The sequence below is a fragment of the Varroa jacobsoni genome, unplaced genomic scaffold (genome assembly GCF_002532875.2).
Source record: "Varroa jacobsoni isolate VJ856 unplaced genomic scaffold, vjacob_1.0 scaffold_1388, whole genome shotgun sequence".
Taxonomy (NCBI): domain Eukaryota; kingdom Metazoa; phylum Arthropoda; class Arachnida; order Mesostigmata; family Varroidae; genus Varroa; species Varroa jacobsoni.
In genome coordinates, this window is record NW_019214290.1 from 207,135 (window position 1) to 224,423 (window position 17,289).

At 42.2% G+C, this 17,289-nt stretch overlaps 1 protein-coding gene and 2 long non-coding RNA genes across 3 annotated transcripts in view; 1 reads left to right on the forward strand and 2 right to left on the reverse strand.

Annotated features, from left to right (window-relative positions):
- Window positions 1-17,289, reverse strand: part of LOC111269485 (uncharacterized) — a 67,305-nt gene that overhangs the window by 40,591 nt on the left and 9,425 nt on the right. The window lies entirely within an intron of this gene.
- LOC147752240 (uncharacterized) lies at window positions 2,182-7,185 on the forward strand. Its single transcript, XR_015314603.1, has 2 exons — window positions 2,182-2,605; window positions 3,343-7,185. It is a non-coding gene; the product is annotated as an uncharacterized LOC147752240 (long non-coding RNA).
- Window positions 7,652-10,030, reverse strand: LOC111269486 (uncharacterized). The gene is made up of 2 exons (XR_002685794.2): window positions 8,662-10,030; window positions 7,652-8,221 (listed from the first exon to the last, which is right to left on the reverse strand). It is a non-coding gene; the product is annotated as an uncharacterized LOC111269486 (long non-coding RNA).

Consider the following 17,289-nt stretch of genomic DNA (forward strand, 5'->3'; position numbering starts at 1 on the left):
GTGTGTTGGGACACCGATGGGCTTCTCGTGAATCCCGACTGTGCGCGGCCGGGGAGTTCAGTTCACGCGGCTGCATCGCTGCACTGAAGAAACGCCACTAACCGATGAACACACAGACCTTAGTCCGCCATCATGGTCTCAACCATTATCTGGCGTGGCTTCTGCTTGAGAGTGCAAAGGCTAGATCCTCCTTAGGAGAGCCACCGCCGTGCTCATGTCATTTAAACGTATCTCCTTGTGTTCTAATGTGACTGATTAACTTACTTCATTACCATTTTCAAAAAATATGTATGTACTCAGAGGTGCTAACTCTGGCCGCTTATCCATTCAACTGTCTTCGCGATAATTGATCGATAGGCATAGAAGCGCGTTGTTTACGTTGATGATTGCTAGAAGATAAGCTGTCTTCGCAATCTGTCGTTTATTAGCTAACTATAATAAGTGTACTACAGTTACGCTCTACGTAACGCAGCTTTTTTAATTTTCTTTTCATTTTTTACTGAAAATGTTGTAAATTACGTTATTCGTTTTATTATGTTCAAAGCTTTTACTATGTAGGTTAGTTCCTACTCTTTCAGTAAATTTCGTTGGCAGTCGCTATATTTTGAAGTTTAATGACTACAATGTACTTAACAGTAGCGCTAGCCCATGACGAATTGCGATATTGCTTTTTTCCACGCACTCCTACTCATTCAACACCTTTATATATATATATATATATATATATATATAAACTGTTTCTGAAACTTCATAGCGTGCGTTCGCTCTGCTATTTGGCAAACACGGACTAACCGAAGGGTAACAGAAGAGACGAGAACACACCGGAACGCAGCATTACTTTAACCTTTCTATTTGTGTGGCGCATGCTCGTTCGTGTGCAATATTTATAACAGTAGGATTTCAGGATAGTGGGATTCGCACAGACCGGCAGGTTCCGCCGTTGTTCATGGACTACTACAGCTGCGGCAGCAGCGGCTGCTCTACGTTACGTGCTTTTGCTGACTATCGGTTTACCATTAATATCCGCTGACCCGGAACGTTCATGTTTACGTTCATTTGCAAAGCGCGACGTCCGGTCCCTTCTTCTGGCAACACTTTCTTCGTTCTGTCACTCCACCCTGTAAAACGCTTCTGCCAGACGTGACCGCCATTGCTGCTGCGACTGCTGCTACTGCCACCTCTATGGCGTTCGTGCACATTGTGGCTGTAGCTCGCAGGATCTTTTTTCATCTCCTTCAATGACGTTATTGTTGTTGCTTTTGTCACTACTGACGTCGCCGGCATTACCAAGCGCGCTCCGGTCTCATAATCATAATCATCATTGTCGTCTTCGTCGACATCGGTCTTCGTCACACTTTAGCTCGTACCGCTAGCAGCGGCGACAAGGTGCCTTTAACACCAGTGGCACGCCCACTCGTCTAGCGCAGAAAACTTATCTCTATAAAGCTGGTCGCTCACAGAAAGACGCGCAGGCACACACGGACATATACATGAAGGCACAGAGGAACCCGTAATCACTTGTGACAGTTTACCTATCTATCTCGTAGATTTGTCTCCCTTTGCGACAGAATGTTTCTTTTCTCCATCTGCTTGTTCTCACGTCCATCTAATGAACGATCGATCCTGCATTCTACCATTTTTCCCTGTTCCTCCCACTAGAATCATTGATAGTACGCGAGTAGAATGTACATTCTTTCATTGTTGGCAAGCCACTGCCTCTTCCAAGTTCCTACTTTTTTCGTCTAGATTCCACTGCCTCGCTGACTGGCTGGCTGGTGGGGGCCTGTTTGTCCAGTCATTCGTCCGTATGTATATGCATCGAATACATATTTATATCTGTATGTGTCTGCTCATATATGTGGACGGTCTGTTGTTGTCTGCAGCGTCATAATTAGACTCAGCGGCAGCGATAGAAAAAGGACTAAGCGGCTGCCGAAAATTGACGCTGTTGTCTGCCATGTGGCATCCACCTTCCACCAGAGGGGTACATAGTTGGCAATATTAGTTCACTTATATATATATATATTAGTATATTTACCCTCGGTGTCGGATTGTGCCACCGTTACCTGAAACGCACACACACACAAGCAATGAAGGTGTGGTGTTTGTGCACGCACTTCAATGAAAAACGGTGATGGCATTTACGATGATAACAATCATCGAAGCAGCAGTAGCCTCGAAGCAGACGAAGTTGCTTTATGTATAGTAATATAATATTCTATAGAGCGGGCTAGCAGACAAGTGGCAGCAACACCACTTGCTACTCTTTGCAGAGACTACTACTTTACGTTCAGCCCAAAAAAATGGATGGCTCTCGCATAGAAATGCTATCTGCGCTATTTGTCCGAATATCCAGTCGCCTCCGCGTGGAACTGCTTCGGCTGATTACTTGGCTAGATGCAACAGAGACGCCGGCAACTGTCAAGGCACAGGCAATAATGGCAGCGTCATCAAATCTAGCCCAACATCGCCACCGGGAAGAAATCTGCTTCCTGAAGGAAAGAGCTTTAATGGCCGCTGCTAGGCTAGACGGGAGCTCTCTACAATAACCAGCTAGTATGTAGTAGTAGATCTGATGAATTGAAGTTCTCGCCTTCTACGAAAGGTAAGTGAAGTTACAAGTTCGCCTCAGAGACAAAAGGGGAAATATACCGTAAAGAACCAAGTATATGTTAAAATCCAACGTGTCCTTAATTCTTAACGCTGTTATTCGTGCAGTACAGGAGTACTATAGTTGTTGGCTGATGAAAATGTCGATAATAGTGATATTGACGGTCCTTGACTGAGTTTCATCAATACGCGTTGTCCCGACGCGTAAAGCGTTAACATGCGTGAATAATACTTTTCTATGATTTGTTGATGAATTCTTGGAAAATATCTATCACAAGCGTTCGTCGGCTATTTTTTTATGTTTGTATTATTACCAGACATTAACAATGAGTCACAATATTACGAAAAATAATCCACAAACGGAAAAGTTAAGACTAGTCTTGAAGTTATAGCATCAACCAATTACTCTCCTGTTTGACCTAGAATCAAGCATCAGGCATCCCGACTACGCGTATCGCTAAGAGACTCACTTAATGGCAGTTGTCTACTGTTGCGGAAAAAAGCTAACTTCTTAGTAACAGCCTTAAATTTTCAGTAAAGATAATTATATTGACACAACGCAGATATTCTTACTCCCATAACTTCTAAATCCGCAGGAAAGCAAATCCGCCCGTAGATTATTCACAAGTACAAATACGGCTCGTGTGGAGCTATTTCCTAAAAGCTATCAAGACATTCGTACTACGGACTGAGTTGAATTTTAATGAAAATACGGTCCTGTTTAATTTGCAGTACCGTTTTTGTTACCGTATATCACGTAGTTGTGCAGTGGACATCGTTCCTTCACTGAATATATATATATGACGGACTGGGCCGGCGCACAGTTCGAGTAGGCCCAAGTCGTGCTAGAGGGAGATTACGGTCGGTGCAGTCAACTTAACATCGTCAATTGATAGGCAGGTATCCATCAAACAACTACCAGTTGTTGGTTTCATCGCTACGAGTAGGCGCTGCCTGGTTCTTTGTTTCTGCCAGCAAAGTTTTCTGTGTGTGCTTATCTCTCGCTCAGCGTCTTCAAGCAATGAAGCAGAACATAGCAATGGAAGTTGCCGCAGCGGCTTCGGCGATTTGTGACGTGGCTTCTATTCTATCTAGACACGTCAGTCCATAGCGTGGACGCTCGAATAGGAAGGAGGTCGACGCGATGCGACACCAAGCCGAACAGCGCAGCAGCAATAGCAGTAGCATCGCGGTGAAGGCCAGTCATTGCCTCCACCACGGCGGTCGCCGAACCCTTAGGAATGCCAGTACACACAAGTAGACACCCAGAAGATTCATAGACCTTACATATATATCATCGGCACTGGCGTCGCCGCTATCGCACTTCTACGACAAAGACAGACAAATACCAGTTGAAGCAACAGCGTTAGGACCGGGAAAAGGACGCGGAAAAAGAAGAAGCTTCAGAAAAAGCACGACGAAGAAGCAAAGAAGCCGACGAAGCCAGCGGGGTTGGGGCAGAAATACGGCAAGCTAGCTTCGGCAGGGCAAATAAGCTCAACAGCTTCGTCGAAGCTCTAACGTAAGGCGCCAGTCAGTCTAAGGATCAACCATTGGCGAGGCCCGTCGATATCTAGCAAATACGATTGGAACAGCCGCAGCGATGGAATAGTCACAGCGGTGAGCAACGCCAGCGATAATTTCGTGCGAAGACTTCCTCACGCTTCGGAGCCACATACATAGTATCAGAAGTGGCAGTAATATACTGCTTGTTGTTGTTTCTGTCGCCGATATCTTCGTCACCCTTCGGCCCTGTTTCTAACTAACTTCTGTATGTCTGCGCACATGCGCGTGTGTGACTTTGTGTGCGTGTGCGTGTCTTTCTATGACCCTCTACCACAGTCCTTTTCAAGAAAGATTTCCCTGCGGATGGCTATACGGTTAAGAGAGAGATGATAGCCGAGACGGCCGAAGCTGCTACGGCTTTTTGGCTCCAGTGATACACGGTACAATGCTATATAGCTGACTCTGTAACTGATTTCTATTAACTCCTCTCGATGGCGTTGCGACTCCTAGACTTCGCACAGACAGATACGTGAAAAGCGAAGAAAAAAAGCTTTTTCGGAGCGTTTGGCTTCCTCTCCTGCGATGTCATATTCAGACCTCTAACGATCATGGCTCGGTGCGAAACTCTACGTGGAGCTCCGTCATTTATTTCGCATAACTTCTAAGCTTCTGATCATCACCATCTTCATCAATGCAATCAGCATCAGCATCGTTAGCAGCAGTATGTATGCGTCTCACAGAGCCATCATTTCCTTCGGAGCGCAAGATAGCTTGTGCAGACGAAAAGATCCAATTAAGTTGGGGAAAAACGGGAAAGAAGCTTTGGTTGTAATGGCAAGAAATTTTCACCGGCAACTGTTTGGTAAGATTCGTGATGCGTTTGTTCGTTCGCTTTGCGACTTAAATATTGACGGATGCGCCGGACTTGGCGTAATTCGGCCTCTCGCTGCGCCTCCAGGGCCCCTTAGTCCAACGCTGTCAGTTAGAGACAAACGAATAGTCACAGAAGCTCATTGATAGAGCGGCGCCTTTCAGGGTCGATTTCAACAAGCACAAATGACAACAGGCAAGATTAAAGAAATATTTATGAAAGATTAAATTGCCTTTAGCGAAGATGAAAGGTAGTTACCTTTAACGAATTACATTGCCATCAAAAATAGAGGCTCTGTAGAGCTTGGACTTGTGCACTGTGGTATGACAAAATAAAAGATGGCTTCGGGTTAAACTCGTTGCTTTGGTCACTTCGATTAATGGTTGAAAAGGTCATGCACGGTTAGAGCTGCGCTCGTGACAACGCCGACATCCGAAGGAAGCGCCCGGTAGATTTGTACTGGTTGTTCCTATTTTGTCGTTGATAAGAGGTGAGATAATTCGTAGAATAAAATTGCTAACACCAAATAAGTACACAGTCACATATTGGCGACGCAAGCAAAAAGAGCGTTAATTATTGAGGTGCAGTGGGGTGCTGCCGGTCAGATTGACGAAGCTCGATCCATTGCTTGCAACATTGGTAAGTAGTTGAAGCGCTTTAAGAAACTGGAAACGGAGAAACACTAGCTATAAATTGTCTATGTGATCTGTAGCAAATAGAAAACATTATGGCAACCCCTTATAAAAATGGGGTACCAGCATCGTTGAATGCACTAAAAAATACTGTCAATCCAAATAACTTCTCTTGCACTGAAATCACTTGAACCTCGAACTACTGTATTTTCAATGTCAACTTCCTCTCACCAACACAATAAGGTGAAGTTACCCGTCCATCAAGCGAATTGCACAATAATCATACGAACGTTGTTTTTGAATGTCAGCATCGAGCCGGTGCTTAGTCTAAGCGTCGTTCCCAGCCGCTGAAATGATGCTGTAACTGTAGCAACAGGGACGCAATTGTGCATGCTAAAACGGCCTAAAGAACGCTGGTCGCCGCCTCAACTTAGCACTTCCTGGAACAGATTTTGTCCTTATGTAGCTAGAGAAGTGTACAATGAACACCTTCAGAAACATAAGAGGAACCGTTAAGTTCTAGGGAATAGAGCGAGAAGTTACCATTGTGGAAGAACAGTTACGACCTGTTCGAAGAGGCCATCGGGAAAAATTGGAATCAGCAACGACTGCTGTATAGTTGTAAATTAATTTACACGGTCCAAAAACTGAAGGCAACAACCGTCCGACAGGCAAGCTTAGTAAACGAAATAATTCTCGCGTCATTTTTTGCTACTTTGCGGTTTTTTGTGCTGGAAAAGTAGCGACTATTTCACTTGGTACTTTGTAATTATAAATCATTAATTAGAGTACAGTACAATGATATAATAGTGTTTCTCCAAATGCAGTTCGCAAAAGCCCTAGCCTTGTTCGGTTTAACTTGAAGGAAGGCCACGTGTCCTGTATAATTCCAATGTAGTTATTTCATAGCCATTTACAGATCGACAAAGGCTCCAATCATAATTTGTTTACTGTCGGAAACAGTAGACTTAAACTAGTACCAAAATGCCTAGAATATGTTTGAGAAGTTTTGGTAATAGTTCATTATCACTATTATGCACGTGTGATTAGAACACAAGGGTAATCGCTAATAACGTTATAAATTTGACTCAAACGATATCACCATGTTCGTTTGTTCCGAAGAAGCTCTTTCGTCAGCGTATGTACGTGCAAAACTTCGATGGCCTCTGGCACTGCTTTGAAAGTATGTAATCAACGAATCTTAGTTGTATTGTTTTAGAAGTGTTGTCTAACTTCTATTTTAATGTAAAAACAACGTCAGTATGGATTAGTTGTGGAGCAGAACAAACATATGTTAAGTTCGATCGCGATCGTGAATTAAATGTACGTATCGTGTAATAACGCACGTGTCCAGCGTTATGTATTTAGGCAGATCAGTAATATAACATTACAAGGCTAAGGCAAAGGTAGACATACGCTGGGTAAAGACTGAAACATACAATTAAAAGCCGCTAAGCTTACTGTTGTAAAAAAAAAGAACGAGGTTCTGGGTTAAGGTAGGATCCGTATCAACTGGTAACATGCTTTCCTGTCTAATAAAAACTGCGCTTTTTTTTTTTATCTCTAGATATACATGTTTTCACACGGCAAGCCTAACCTTACCTTGCCCTCTATGTTCCTATAGAACAATAAAAATATGGCTAAAGTTATTACTATTTAGGGTTGATATCACATCTGATAGCGTCAGAGCGATCCTCGAAGCTTGCGGTCTAATAATGCTGAAGGAACGACTAGTACTAGCGAGGTAAATACACACGTATATACCTATTAATAGAGAATCTCATAACGGATCAAACAATTAATGAACGATCCAATTCGTTGGTTATCAAATACCATCTCTACACCCACAAAACCAGGGTCGTTAGATCGACATCACTCTTGTCGAAACAGTCTACCCATGACTGCCTGTATGAAACGAAGCATGTAGGTGAACTCATATGCATATATACAATTTCTCTGCAATGACATCCGTCATGCAGTAAAATTAAGCACAACCTGTATGAGAGTAGAAGAAAAAAAAAACGCGTATAAATAGTTAACATTAGCTATGAAGCTGGCTGTTTGTTGCAGAACAGTACCCCCAGACAGCAATCGATTTATCGATTTTATCGGTTTATATATACAGTGCAATAATGTTCATATTTTGACAATTAAAGGAACGACTAACGTAACATATGTATGTGGTTATTTATATTGCCTAAGCTCAGTCATCTCCATCTGAATCATTCTGCTGATCCATCCGGACATCTTGTAGCAGCTCCAGCAAATTAACTGGCCCACTGTCTAGGCCTAACTGTGCATGTTCTTCAGGCTATTCTATTAAGGTCTATGCCGCAGTTGCTGGTCGTCATCATCGAAGCTTAGCCAGTGAAGCTCGTTCGGGCCTGTGACTTCATAGCGTCAGAAAACAGGTGGATGACGGTTGTAGTGTTACGCTATTATTATTCATTACGCTATCGACACAGATGCTTCAACAACGATTTCTGATATCGGTGGCTTTCAACTCAACAGCGTGTCAAAACAGTGGTTCCTCTTTCCAAAAGACTACTCTTGCCAGATTGTCAACTTCCGTACCGATACGTGTATCCTACAACAATTCGATCTGAAATGAGGTACTTAATAACTAGGACGTTGTGTCTCACTTAGTTAAACTATCGAAACGGATCGTCGTGGCATAGTAAATAAACGCAATAGTCTTCGAAAACATCGAAGGATGTCTAACTGTCAAGGACAATGGAGATAAGCTTTTTAACTCGAAGCGACAGGCGCAATTTGCCAACGTCTTTACAACCGGACAAAGCAGCAGGTGTTATCAGCATTCACAGAGCTTTGACATATTGGAGCTCGTATGCTAGTGCTGATTGATAAATGTAACAATCATCTAAAATAGGAAAACTCTACGTAACTGAACCATGTAAAACGTGCGATGAAACCCTCACTTATAGGTAGAAATAGAAAAGAATAGATGATTGTTCGTTAGAAAAACTATTTCGAGTAGATGATATAGACATTTCTTTAAATATATCAACTTAGTTCACTTACACGTTATGTAACCTTGCCACCTTTCAGGTAGACAAACCCTGACGTCACTTCCAATTGTTTTTTTTTTTTCGCTGATAACTTAGCGATCTGTTGACGATTCTTTGTTAGTGCGCTGTTCTTCAATGACGATCCAGTGACGTAATTTTGCAAACTTAAGAACGAATATTATTAAACTTTTGTAAAAAAAAATGTTTAAATATTAATTATTATTGCAGTCATGCTTTTTCGTCCACGAATGCTTTAGTCAAGTACAGTAACGACGATAGCTTTTTTTAACGAAAGCTTTTCGTTACTTTGCAAATGGCATACCCCGTCTGGCAAAACGACAACAACCGCTACTCGGGTCTCGACATCCCTATTTACAGGCGCAGGTCTGTATTAAAAACATCCGGCGTTGGGATGCAACCCATTCATAGGCCCGATAGACCTTATCGATCATTTGCATCAGCTCGCTGTTCCAATTGCTGCGTTACTCAGTGTTGTCCGTTCGAGCTCCTTAATTAGTTTGCTTACACGAATTGTCACATAGAGTAGCACACCATTTGATGAAATCTCAAAACAGGTACAAGATCCGGAGTTCAGGACAAATCGGACGAGCCGGAATCAGCAAGAGATTAGGCAATACATAATTATTGTACATTTACAATTTCCATTGCAGCGACCGCAAGTTTAGATCGAAAGAAAAACATCTTCGACCGTATCCGTTGATACAGTACTGCTTATCTGCCATATAGAAAAGAAGCCATGAATGATGTATGCACACGATGAGTCACTATCCTGACAAGTGTTGCATATTAATGCACTCCTAGAGCACACGTGGCAAAGTCAATTCCACAGTCGTTATTTTTCAAAAGCGGTATAACAAGATGTCGAAACTTCCTGCTTCAAAAGCCACCTCCAGCTCGGCAAGACTGTGAAATCGCTGTACTCGTGGAAATAGACAGTTTCAACGACAAGCGTTGTTAAAATATTGTAGAGAGAGAGAGAGAGAGAGAGAGAGAGAGGGAGAGAGAGACAGTTAATCTGAATGTTTGTTTCGGCCGTCGAATATGTGATACGATAGACTTATGTAGAGCCCTGAATTGAAACAGTGCTAGGATAAGAGGTCATTAAACATATTAGCCGCTGAAAGATGCGCAGCCTGAAATATCGACAAGATGAATGGTCATCATATGGCCGTGACCTGTGACGGACTCTCTGTCTACCGGTTCTACGAGTCATTTTATGATAAACCGTCAACAAAAACAAGAGTGAAGGAAGTTACTGGACTTCAAGTAACTATTAAATTTCGAACCTGGTGGCTCTCATCACCCACTACCAGTCATTGTGGTTATTCGTTAAAGTGAGCGCTGCGAAATAGAGCTACATCCTTGTTAAAAACCATTGATATTACAAAGCAATTTTAACATACTTAATACAGCATGCTTTCAATAGCGCAAGGAATTATTTCAATAACGCACAACATAAAGTAACGTAAACAAAATCCACAGTTCATGTACTTGTCGTTTTCGGCGCTATCGGCGTCATCTTGCGAAAAGCACCATCTCAAATACGGTTTTGCGTCAACGTTTTTGCGTTCCAGTACGTCAGTAGCATGATAGCGCTGCGATTTACTTTTTTTTTTGATCTTAGAAGTTTAACAAGATGAGAGAGTTATAACAAAGCAATCTACACGTAAGCCTGTTCCTAGCTATCGTGGGTGTGGCATAGGCGGAGGTCACGCCTTACCCAATAACCTTACATCAATAACACTTTTCAGTTCTCACTTGCCATCGCAGTAATCGATTTTGTCTTTAAAACCCGTAATATACATATATATGTATAACTGTTTTTACTATGCTACAAAACTGTATATACGGTGCCTAAAATGCTACCTTTAAGTGGCAACGAGATGCCCAAGATTGCTCAGAACTTGCCTAGATAACTGTTGTGTTTGACCGTTAATTATGGTAAACGCGCCATACGACTTTCTAAGCTCTGTTAATGACTCGAATTAGCTTTTGTGTAAAAACTTATGAAGGACATTGGTAAGTCGACATGAGAAATTCAACGAGCGTAGTAAACCACTTAAATCTAAGGCTTATATTTAGTATAGGCTACATAGTTCAATTCATAAAAACATTCCAAAGTGTGCTCGTATCGTACAAATTCTCGTTCTATGAGCTCCAAAAAAGTTGGTCCTACATCAGGAATCTATGCATGCGGAAAATACCCTTTCTTTGTGCTAATCTTTACCTGCAAATAATCAAGTGTATGTGGACATATTATTTGCAACTACCTCGTAAGCCTCCTACCTCCTACCGCAGACTCTTCTTCTCAGCAAACTGCTAAATATTTACCCGACTTTTCTTACCGTTGTCGTCGATATTCTATCGTCCAAATGTGCTATAGAACTCTGCAAGCTCTGGCAGGTTTATGAACAATTCAAGCGAGAACTGTAACCTTCCGTTGCCGACAACATGGTCTCCTATAGCAGTAGTTACAGCCTACTACCGCTAGCAGCGCAGCAATACATGTGTCATTTAGGTCTGATACACCTAACAGGCAGCAGGAGCGGGGTACCTAAGGATAACTGATACGACGGACGCACTCGAAAGGACACGCGTAGCTTAGCGATGCGTGGCTATTGTACTCGTCCATTGTCATTAGCACGATTCAAGAATTGTTGGCAGAATTCATGCGGCCGTAGCGTGACGTCTATGCTATTGTTAACGAAGCTTGCTAAGTACGACAGCGACGGTGGCATTGATGACCGTGAACCGGCTGTTGGGTCGCTGGCTGTAAAGGACTCGGTCAGATGTTGTCAAGTAGCAAAGATCAACAAAGGACAACAGTCCATACATACATCGATCACCGTGTACGGAGCCGTTGTTGATTTATAATTGGTTATAAATACACTGACCAATAATACAGCAATACCTGCCACGAAGGCAGGTGAAAAAGAAAAAACAATTGAAAAAAAAAAAACTAAACGACGAGAACATTAAAGAGGACTGATCATAGCTGTGTAACGGAAAAACGTTTCAGTATCACTTTCAGGTATTGAGGTATTTACGTTGCGCATGCTGGAAGATTTCCAATAGTCTCAAGGGGCTGAAGGAGGCGGACAGAAAAGAAGTACTCGCTAGTTGTGCTAGTGAAGATTTTATTCGCAGCAGTTGAGGTGTACTTTGACAAAGCCCACATTATCCGAAGGCAAAATCGGGAGTACCCACCTCAAGCTCGATTTATGCGTTTAGGTGGAACCGCGAGCAAAAGGTAAAGGAGAACCGTTTGTTGTAACTCAGATTACTTTTTTTAAAATAATTTTTCTTCACTCCTAACATCACATTATAAAGCTATCTTGAGATTTAGTTAGTGATCCCTTAATTTGAAATTTTTTACGCCTCCAGGGCGCCCTGGTGGAGTAGCGTAATAATAACGCGAACCACCAGCCGTTTTCAAATAAATAGCTTCAGTTAATGTTGACATACCTAAAGCAAACGATTTAATTTCGTCAATTAGTGAGATATGTTATTTCACGTTATACATGGGCTATGAAATAAAGGTTTATAAGCAGTGCACGTTATTTAGAACTATCCAGTCAGCGGTAAGCGTTGTCGGGCCACATGTAATTTTCATGTGTTATTAGCGCCGGCGTGCGGGGCCAGAATATTCCACGCACTAATGTCCACAGTACCGATAGGTGAATCAGTACCCAGAAAAAGCCTATCTCAGGTAATATCAAGGCCATAGCTAGCTCAGACTTAGATTATGTGAGAAATATCTAAGCTATATTTATGGGAAATGACTCTATACGCCTGAAGACGGCCACCTGCGCGGTTCGATATTGTATTTAGCCCCTTAATAATTAAGTAGAATCGTTCTATTTTGGCTTATAGTGACTTAACGAATAAATAGGCAAGCAGCACTATTATTAAGGACGCTAATTATTCCACCATTTAATATCTATATGCGATATATTGCAAATAATAAATTACTGACTAATTATTATTAGTACTGCATTATATGCTTTTCTCTCCCAACTCCCTTAAAACGAATTGACGCAAGAAGTTTCCCCAGTTGTAAACTGACTACATTGTTCTCAAGATTCCTAATGATGTATGGTCTTTAATAAATTTTTGAAAAAAAAAAACGGTCACTAATGCGATAGTCGTCTGGTGTGCCTGGAAGATACTGTTCATATATTTCTTCATAAAAGCGATGTTAGATCTAGGATAGCCAACAACAAATGAAAATCGCGTCGTTCAGCGGATATCTTCGTGACAAAAGAAAAAACAAGAACTCATGCCAAATTTTAACAACTACAAGTAATTTTAATAACTTTTGGAAAGGCAGCAATAAGTGCTCGGGAGTTGTAGTCATCGTCAGATAACGTACATATTATTATTTAGTACTATATGGAATTTAATAGTTTAGGCACGTGTTAACCTCCTTCCAATGAGATTCATATAGAAACGCAGACATACGGATAGACACTCAGATGTCATACTTATATCCTTGATTTGCCTCTCAGAGAAATCGATCTTCGCCTCCGCAATCGTTTGCAGATGCTTGTAGTGTCGACACTCGCAGTAGAGGATATCGACCCTAACCACTACGATAAGCAGCAGTCTCAGCATCATATTCTGTATAGTCGCACCATTCACAGCTTCTCCCTTTCCTCTGAATGGCACGAAGGCAACGAAAATCTCGTGATTCGTATCCCGCTCTCCTTCTCCGTTTGTCTCTAGTCGTAGACTGAATCTGCTGTCGACACCGAAATTAGCCGAGAACGGGAAGCTAACAAGAAATCACCACGCGAACTAAGGCAGAGCGAGCTAGAATGTTCGCTTCGATATTTTTCCCTGGCCTGTCCTATCTCGATCCGGAGAGGAAAAGCTCCATGGACAAAAAACAGAGCCTATGTTGCAGGGGCGGGTAAGATGAACAACAACAACAATCGTATCAACATCAGCGACAGCTGAAGCAGTACTGATGGCAGCATATGGTTATTCGTATGGTTTCGAGTGGGAGAAGCACGGCGTGCGTTGCCGCCATTGACGAGTAACAGCAGACGGCTGCAAACTCGAAGGGGCGTCATGGTAGTAACAATGATGACAAAGGGTCCCGCTCGTCCTACATGGTATCAATGTCCCAATATCGTGGTGACAGCGTCAAGTGAAAGCCGAAATCAGTCGTGGCAGAACGACAGTAAACACAAATATCAGCTTAAAGAAGTAGATTAACTTGAAAATTGGCAAAGATAATAGAGACCTCGCAGTTTGGCATAGTCTGTGCATTTTCAGCGTGTTGTGTTCAATGATTCGGTTCCAACTTATTCCTTTTTTCTAAAAAGCTTTTTTTACGCTGCTCTTTGAAGAATTTTCTTCTTTTTAGCAGATGATCGTCTTCGTATTTACGCAATAAATATCATCCTGGTGCCAAACCACATTGGAACATAAATGTTAGCAAATGCTTTTGGCTGCTGCATAGTTGACATCTATATACGCCATCCGTTCCTTTGGCCTAGATTTCGGCTACATTATTAACTGTTCTAATTACTTTTTCCAAGTAACATATCGTCAGATTTACAAAGCTTTCGCTTTCGCTCAGACTTCAACGAACGGTAATGAACGGTAATTTCCACTTACCAGTGTCAAGTCTTACCTAATTCGTAACCAAACAAGTTGTAGTATTTGGCCTGCTGTTTCGGCCTATTTACTCACTATAAACTTACTATAATCGTATAATTAGCTCCATTAAAATAGCGCTGCCGTAAGCTTCTTCACGAACGAGACAAATCACGCTGAACTTTGCTGAATACTGCCACGGGATAAGCCATCACCGTTCAGGCTCCTGTTTTTTTTTTTTCTGGTTATTGGAAACTGGCAGCGATCACGAAAATGAGTGATTCAACTAAGAAGAGGCATTACTTACTGCTATGTGGATTACGCGAACAGAATTAGTCCTTCTGGAGCTGTTTGATCGGCCGCGGAAGCATCCAGTTTTCAGCTGAAATCTATTGCTAGATAGCGTATGTATACATGGGATAGACTGGGCCCCTCCACGGGTGAGTGTGCGATAGGAACACTAGTAACGAGGGAGGCGAGTTCGGCTTAATCTAATAATCAACGAACTGATGAAACAGATTTGCCTAAAAGTATAGGGTCGCGTAAAGCCTGTTGTCCGTTTAGCAGCCATGATTCCTACGAAGACTGCTGCAGGCCGGCAAAGGCACTCCAGAGTTCTGGCTGTTGCTAGATACGATTATATTTCTGTTTCAGCTCGCCTTGAGATAGTCCAATTCACATTTAAGAGACGAACAAAACGATAGCTATACTTATAGGCCTTATGCCTTCATTCTCGTAGAAAAGGCCGCCGCATCACTGTGCGTGCACGTTTTATGTAACGTTAGTTCAGCGAATCTAATTTATGAAATCCTATTTCTACTCCCATCAAATCTATGTCTACTTTAAACGATCGAATAATTTGTTAGAAATACGGCAACGATGACGAAAACCACGAATGCTAGTTAAATTCCATCGATAATAACCCTTAAACCTAGTTAAAAAAAAAAAAAAAAAAAAAAAGAAAAGAAAAGAAATCCGTCAGCAGTGAAAATATGATAGTGCAGAAATACACAACAATACAGCTTTAAATACTCTAGCTTGAAAAATTTCCTATTATATGGAGCAAGAGTTGCGACGTAATAGTCAACAATTTTCTGATTTTTGCCAATGGATGCAGTGATTTCGACCTAGTTTCCTGTCTATGGCCTTCAGTACACGGTTACAGTATTTCGAAACCACAATAGCAATGATAAGTGGAGCGTGGCACGGACAGACAGATGGTTTCTTTTATCGATAAGGTTGAAGTTAATCTGCAGTTTACCACCATTAATCTTAGAAACGCTTACCACTGTTTCGATCAGACGCACCTCACTGGCGCGATGCCTATTCAAGCCTTCCCTTAAATGTAGTTAGGCAACACGGGGCACAGGAAGTTCCGTTAATAGAAACTGTGCCAGGACATGGCACACATATGGATTTGGCATGGCCGGCCATCTTCTGGGAACTAGTGAACTATGATCAGCAGGCAGGTTATTACGCGTGACACCCTACATAGGTTGGATTCTTCTACTGGAAAATGTGCTGCTTCATCTGTGTGCTATGTACTTCTCTGATTTTTCAACTATTTTCAGGAAAGAAATTAGCTATAGTGAAATTGATCATGCATCGTAAACCTTTTATCCGTGCATAATTTGCTAGCTTCTGTGTTATTCGACACAAAACCCCTTTGTCAACTTCGGACGGAGTCGCTTGGGGTTCTAGGGGGAAATAATAGGTCATGCAGTTCATGGAACAGCTTCTCGTATCTTAGCTATTTATTACCTTTATACTTGCTGATTCAGCCGGTCCAGGACATGCAACTTAGACGTACCTATTTACGTTTCCAGCTGTTCATATTGACGTGACTGTAAAACTGCAAATTTAAACATACCTCATTCCCGCTTATTTTAATTAGCCAATACTAACATAAGGAGAGCATTGAATACTTGCATTTATCAAATAACAATAACGTACTGCTCAGATAGAAAAAAATTCGATAGTTTCTCCACGATTCTCATTCTAAACTTCTTGTCACAACTACAGCTTTTACTACGGTATGATTGCATTTATATTGCTCTCCGTGGCCTGATGCTGCTGCTGCTGCTATTGATAATGACAACTATGTCAACAGTTGCGGTAATTGTCAGGACCAATGAAAGTGGTTCTTTTCATCGGTCCAAAAATGGCAACTATGGTAGTCGACCAATAATAACTAGTTCAATGACATAGTTCACACGCTACCCGCTGCTAAGGCGTTAGAGCGGTCGAACTTTTGACTCCAGTCCCCCACTTCTCGTTATCGCTTGTTTGGTCTGTTGCGCGGACGTGTTCACTCTCGGCCCTACCTCCGACCGTTTGCGTCTCTCTCAGTTCTCCATTATCATTAAAACATCGCGTACATAACAGCGAAACGTAACAATGAGGTTGGGAAAGACGCTGACAGTCAGGAGCCTTGCGAGCGTCCGCTTTTGTCGACTGGCCGCTAGTCGTTGCCTGTGTCTTGTCGCTTGTTCAGCCACGATGCAGCTAGCAATCAGAGACGTCCTTTTGTTTACCAACAAGCACTAGCTTGCAAGAGCCAATGACGTGGGGTGGGATCGCCGGTTCATATCATCGCTTCAGACTAGCGACAATATCATACTGGCGTGAGGCTACACGTTCAAACGATTGACGTCGGCTGAATCGGCTCGACGACGACGACGACTGGTCATGACGTCGGCGGACGCATTTACTTTCGTTGGTGTACACACAATTTCGTCGCTTCTGTTCATTCATCGGGAGCTGCTTTGATGTGGCTGCTTCGTTGCGGCCTCAGGCTATTGCGTTTACTCGGAAAGGCGAAATGACTAGGGGCAGAAATACAGAGAATTCGATCACTTTGCATAATTCTATTTTATGCTTTTTATGTAGCAGCTGTGGATTGTGGTAGCACAGTTCGTATAGTAATTCATCGATATTTTAGTGAGGTTTTAGGTTTTGTCTAACTGAGCAGGACCATTGAGTCTGACTGTCGACGCCTGCCATGGTGTCTCAGTTT